This window comes from Zingiber officinale, chromosome 6A (assembly GCF_018446385.1).
Source record: "Zingiber officinale cultivar Zhangliang chromosome 6A, Zo_v1.1, whole genome shotgun sequence".
Taxonomy (NCBI): domain Eukaryota; kingdom Viridiplantae; phylum Streptophyta; class Magnoliopsida; order Zingiberales; family Zingiberaceae; genus Zingiber; species Zingiber officinale.
This window is the reverse complement of record NC_055997.1, coordinates 32,115,014-32,121,884: the sequence shown is the minus strand read 5'-3', so window position 1 is coordinate 32,121,884 and position 6,871 is coordinate 32,115,014. Positions and strand designations below refer to the sequence as shown.

The 6,871-nt window shown below is 39.6% G+C and overlaps 1 pseudogene; it reads left to right on the top strand.

The window, feature by feature from the left end:
* The first annotated feature begins 313 nt into the window (after positions 1-313).
* On the top strand, positions 314-4,041 carry LOC121996233 (annotated as a pseudogene).
* Positions 4,042-6,871: the final 2,830 nt, after the last annotated feature.

Sequence of the window (6,871 nt, the reverse complement as noted above, 5' to 3'; positions counted from 1 at the left end):
ATTTTAGATAAAACCGTTGTCTTTGAGCTGTCATAAAATACAAAAGACAACAGTTTTGTGAAAACCGTTGTCGTTGAGCAATTTTTTTTTAAATCAACAACGCATTTTACAACGGTTATCCAAAACCGTTGTCTTTAAGCGCTTTTTTAGGGGTTACGACAACAGTTTTGTAAACCGTTGTCTTTGACTTTATTCTTTCGGTGTTTTTTCCTCTCTCTGAAAAATTTTTGGCGCCGCGTTTTCCACCTTAGCCTTCCTGAACCCTTCTTATCCGTTTTTATTTCCCTCTCTCCATACGATCTCTTCACGCTCCTGCTGCCAAAAACCTAAGCATCTTCATTCAACCCCTCTCCGGTGAACCCCTCTCCACAAATTTTTAAGTGGAGAGGAGGTGGAGGAAGGTGATGAGTTTGTTCACCGGAACACGCGCCAATGATGGGAACTCGCCGAACCTTGTTTGCTAGCTTGACTGTGTCTAGGGCATGGTCGATGCTCTCTCTTTTGTCCGGTGGAAGTGTCATCAGGTTCATGTCTCCCTTCACCTCTTTTCTCTGTTTACTCATTAGGGTTTCATCTTACCTGCTTCTTGATGAGGATGTTGTAGTCGAGATCTCCAAACACGAACTCGTCATCATTGTGGAGGAGTTTGGGTGCTTTCTGGCCAGGGTGTACTTAAAACGTGAGGTACCTAATCGATGAAAAATAAATTAAAATCTGCATCTTTTTGGCATAAACTTTGATGTTTACTGGGATAAAATGGTCGCTTTGTTTCTCGGCAGTTGTTTCCTGCATACTAGTATGCAACGAAAGAAGAGCCAAGGTTCGGTGTGGGTTACAATAACTTTTTTACATATACTTTTAAATTAGATGGCGACGGCCGGGGGAAGGAGAAGGAGAAGGAGAAGGAGGAGGTGCAGCATGGGTGGTGCACGGCGCACAACATGTCATCGTAGTCGCTGCGGAAAAAGTCAGACTTGTCTCTGGTGTCGAAGGTGCGCTGGGGACTGGTCAGGGACTTGCTCGCCAACCTGCAGGAGATATTCCTCGGCACCAAGATCTTCATCCTCTTCCCTGCCATCCCTCTCGCCGTCGCCGCCAACTACTTCCATTTCGGACGTGTATGTTTCTTTAATTGATCGATAAATCCTTTTTAGCTGATGTGCTTGGCATGTGTTTGTTGAAATTCCCCTCTGTAATTTTTAATTGTTTTGCTGCTGGAGTTTGAATAAGACATGGTCGGTGGCTGTTAAGACGTCAAGGAGTTATTGTTTAGCACTGATAAACTATTATTTTGACTGTTTGAGAAACAGGAAGGGCTGTTTGCTTGGCCTCACTCCACTTGCTGAGCGAGTCAGCTTTCTCACAGAGTATATTCTCACTTCGTTTCTGATCTTTATCTTTTCCTGTAGTATTATAAACTGTTCTATAATGTTTACTCGATCCGTAATAACCTTTTCTTTCTTGATTGGCGTTGGTAGACAGATTGCCTTTTATACTGGTCCAACTGGTGAGCACACACGTAGTTCTTCTTGTTTAATTATTTCTTACTCCTTTTTTTTGATGTTTGTCACTGAATTTGTATAAGCTGCGGTTCTTATGCTACAGTCGGTGGACTATTCAATGCTACATGTGGGAATGTCACAGAGCTTATTATAGCTCTTTTTGCCTTGCAAAAAAGGAAGATTGAGGTGGTCAAGTGTTCCTTGGTTGGATCCATCTTGTCCAATCTTTTATTGGTCCTCGGGACCTCTCTTTTCTTTGGTGACCTGGCCAACCTACGCATGGAACAACTCTTCGAACGAGTAAGCTATCACAGATTGATTAGCTGCTATTTAGTTGGACATGATTATAACGAATTAATCTTTTCCATTAATTCTGGAGAAGCAAGTTGATGTGAACACTGGTCTTCTACTCTTCGGTGCACTTTGCCACATCCTGATGTTGTTGCTCAGATATCCTATCAACTCAGGTGACAAAACGGTGGACAGAACAGCTTCATATATCCATGATCTTGGCCTTATCGAGAGCTTGCATCATCATCATGCTCCTTGGCTATCTTGCTTACCTCTTCTTCCAGCTAAAGACCCATCGCCGACTTTTTAAATCACAAGAGGTGAAAGAATAAAGAGTGAATTAGTAGAATTAGTGAATGGAAATGCAACAATTAAATTAGAAACACAATCTTTACAAGTGTAGAATTTCGTCCAAAATAAAAGTGATGAACTTTATTCTCTTAATTTCGGTGAATAAATGCAGGAGAAAGAAGACGACGTCAATGATGATGTGGTAACTGAAGATAAGCCAGTGATTGGATTTGCAAGCGCGATGGTTTGGTTGGCAGCCATGGCCATTATGATTTCCTTGTTTTCTGAGTATGTTGTAGAAACCATTGAGGTATATTTTTGATCTCTCATGATCTGTATTGCTTAATTTCAAAAATATATAAATCCTATCCTACCTAACTTGACCAACCAGTAGCCTTAATCATAGTGTGTTTTCTTTGTTGAAAGCTTCAATTCAAACATCATTGAGTAATATGTTTACATTTAGCTTTAATCATTCAAACCTCCATCGATGATGCATTTTGGCTTGCAACTATCCATTTAGGCGGTTTTACATTCATGGGGACTATCTGTGAACTTTATTAGCATCATCTTGCTTCCAATAGTTGGAAATGCAGCAGAACATGCTGGTGCCATTATCTTCGCTTTCAAGAACAAGCTGGTAGAGTCTTTACTCACATTGTATAGTTTAACTATGTAATTGTATGAGTAACTAAAGTTTAATTGTTGAACTCGCACAGGATATTACTCTTGGTGTTTCCCTTGGTTCAGCAACCCAGATCTCCATGTTTGTTGTAAGGATTTAGTTTTATGTAGCTTTGAAATGAAATGTTGTGTATACGTTAAAGAATAGCTTACAATATGCTAATTTGCCCTTTTAAGGTTCCATTATGTGTTATGGTGGCTTGGATAACGGGAATCAAGATGGATCTTGATCTTAATCTGTTAGAAACTGGCTCATTGATCATGGCAATACTAGTAATAGCATTCACGTTACAAGTAACCGTTGGGGTATGCTTGTTAGTTACACTAACTTCTGTTGTTGTTTTTCAGTTATTTTGAAATGCTAAGATTCAACCAAAATTCTTCTTGCAAGACTCAACTAATGGTACTTTTACAGGATGGAACTTCACATTACTTAAAGGGGCTTGTTCCCTTGCTGTCCTACTTGGCAATTGGTGCATGCTTCTTTGTTTTCAAATCCCCACTTGAGTAAGTCTAAAAAAAATTAAGTCTCCTCCTTACGTGCATCTTTTTCATCATTATGGTTCAAATTTATGAACTCTGATGTAAATTTAACTGACGAATACATGAAGGCATCAGCCAATGAGTTTCATAACCAGAACAGCTGCAGTGACTGTGGCCTAGCTAATAGTTAATAAAAAATGGTAAAATATTCTTCATAATTACCCATTAATTTCCTACTTGTTGGCTTTACTCTTGAATTCAGCACGTACTTGCTTGCAGAGCAGGAGCTGGCGAATTACTGCTTCAACCAAACCATATTCCCCTGAACAAATTGAATCTTACAATAACTTTTTTACATATACTTTTAATTTGAGTTTTGCTTCGTTGCTTTCGTTTACATCATGACAGGTGATGCTGAGACGGTTTAGTCCTCGTAAGACTACTCTACTGTTTGTTATACGAGATAAAACAAGGGTGAGTATTTTCATATGTGCATTTTTCAGCTTCCGTATTGGAGACTCCTAATCCAACGAAAATGAGTATTCATGTGCATTTTTTATAAGTCGAGTTCTCCTGGTGCCTTATCAAAGGGGTGGAAAGATTGGACTTTTTGATGGAGCTGGTGTAGGAAGACTGGATTTATTATGGAATTGATGATCAACAATGTTGGAAAAGGTTGACATGGAAGAATCAATAAGTGAGAAAGAGGAGTCCAATGAAATTCTACAAGTTGAAGATTGTGATGGGGCTTGGGTTGACAATAATTACTTGCAATCCTACATGGCATGAACCACCATCACAAGTTTCTAGTCTTTTGACTATTGTTCATTAGTTGTAAATGAAGTTTATTTGTATTGAGATAAATTTTATTTGAATATTAGACATGTTTCTTCTTTTGTGATTGTAATTCTTGTATAAGTAACATTTTGAATGACATTGATATGAAAAATATTCTTTCTTTTGTGATTATGATTCTTTATTATATATTTATATTGAAATATGATATATTGGTATTAAAAGATAATAATTTAAAAGACAACGATTTAAAATTGTTGTTGTTGTCTATCACCTTCAAAGACAACGGTTAAAAACCGTTGTCGTAGCCCCAAAAACGGTTGTAAACTGGCAGTGTTAATAAAAATGCTCTAAACAACAACGGTTTTAAACCGTTGTCTTTTCATTCAAAGATAACGGTTTAAAACCATTGCAAAACTGTTGAATTTTCATTCAAAGACAACGGTTTAAAACCATTGTCGTAGCCCCCACTTTTAACAACACTGCCAATTACAACGGTTTTAAAGGGCCTACGACAACGATTTTTAACCGTTGTCTTTTAATGTTTTTGTTGTAGTGAAATATGCTAAGGAATTAATCAAATAATTTGGAATGAAAAATTCTAAAGAAATTAGTACACCAATGGCAACAAATGTAAAAATTGATAATAATCCAGAAGGAAAACTTATTGACCTAAAATATTTAGAAGTGAAATATGTAGTCTATTACTTAATTGTAAGTTGATCTAATATTTTATTTACAGTTGATATGTGTGCTAGGTATCAAACATGTGTAAAAAAATCACATATAAATATTGTTAAAAGAATGCTTAGGTATATCAAAGACACATTAAATGTAGGAATCTGGATCCTAGAACCACTAGTTTTGACCTAATGGGATACTTTGACTTACACTATGCTAGGTGTAAACTAGATCGAAAAAGTACAAGTGGCAACTATCAATTGTTAGGTCAAAGTCTAGTCAACTGGTGCAGTAGAAAATAATACTGTGTTGTATTATTAATTACTAAAGTAGAGTATATAGTGTTAAACCCCGTAGTTGTTTTGATGTGATCAACCAAGTTGGGTTAGGTCCTGCTTGTTATTTGATCCCTGTGTCTAAGTGTGTAAGAGCTTAGGAGCGTAGGAAGTCGAGTGGAAGATGCAGCTAGCGAGAAGGACGGCACGGGAAGGGAGTCGATGGGCTCGGTGCGTCCGAAAGACGAGAAAGCTGTGGAAGAGTACACCGGTGGACGAGAAGAACGTGCATGGCTTTCGAGGGACGAGAAGCTGGGTCGGAAACCTGCTCGAGGAGAAGGCCAAAAATTAGGTTCGGGTGAGTCTTATTTCGATTGGCTGCAATCACCCATGCATTCGGAGCCTCGGAAGAAGAAAACAAGTCAAAAGGAGCTCGGAAAGCTAGCTGGAGGAACCTTCAATGAAGTGTTGAAGGCGCCTGCGCTGACTGCAGGCTTGGAGGCACCTTCATTGCCTTGAAGGTGCCCTCAACCTTGTCCAGGGCACCTTCAAGGCCATTGAAGGTGCCTTTAACCCTGTCTAGATGACTGTTGCGAGTTCAAATAGAGTTTTATCCATTGACTCGGCTGGAGGCACCCTTAACCTCGTTGGAGGCACCCTCAAGGCTCAAGATAAGTTTTCCAGGAACTATATGAAGGCCCCTGGAGCTAGGAAATTATTAATTCAACTCTGTATCAACTTCCTAGCAACTGTTTGAGCTTCTAGTGTGTAAAAGGCTTCTCTGCCTTCAGAGAAGGAGACTTTTCTAGTGCGCTTTCCAACCGCCTTGGATTAATAACCTTCTTTGTTGTAACCAAGTCAAAAGTCTAGGTCTTTTCTCTTACTGTTTAATTTACTTCTGTTGCTATTCTTGAGTTGAAAGAACGAGAAGGGTTTTCTTTTATTTGTAGGCAATTCACCCCTCCCCTCTTGCCGGCCCCACTGCACCAACAAGTGGTATCACAGCCAGACCGCCTCAGAAGGACTGACCGCTGACTAAAGTACAAAGATCAAGACGATGGCCAGAACAAGCATTCATCCCCAAAAATTTGACGAAGACTTTGCGACATGGAAACGTCGAATAGAGGTATTCTTTAAGACTGAATTTAATATACTTCTAATCATGAAATATGGTTTTTCAGCCCCCAAAGATAGAAGAATACAACTGGATGAAGGAGGAGCAAGCCGATTTCGTGGCCAACAGAAAGACTGAGTTCTATCTGCTCAGTGTTCTGCCGCCCCAGGAGGTAAGTCGGATCGGAAGCTACGACTCCACCAAAGACCTCTGGGAAAAATTCCTGGAGCTCCACAAAGGCACCTCAGAAGCGAAACTAGCAAGGAGCGACATCCTCCGAACTCAACTGACAAATCTCCGGATGAACAACGGCGAAAAGGTAGCACAACTCCAAGCAAAGATAAAGGAGTTGATAACTCAACTGACCAATCTCTGAGAATCGGTAACGAATCGAGATTCTATCCGGTATGCGCTCAACGCCTTCCCAAGAACTCCAGAGTGGGCGTCCTTAGTAGATGCTTATTACATCTCTAAGGACTTTGAGGTAAGTACTTTAGAAAACTTATTTTCTACTTTCGAACTTCACGAGTCTCGAATTGCAGAGCCGAAATAAATAGAGAAGACAAACCTCAACGTTGCCCTACAAGCCGAGATGGGCGATCTCGACTCCGAAGCATCGATCGATGAAACTAAAGCAGCACTATTGGTAAGGAAGTTAAATAAATTCATTAAAACTAACAAATTTAGATCGCAGTCGAGGAAACATCAACGCAACAAAAGGACGGTCCAATGCTACAACTATAATGAGGAAAGAC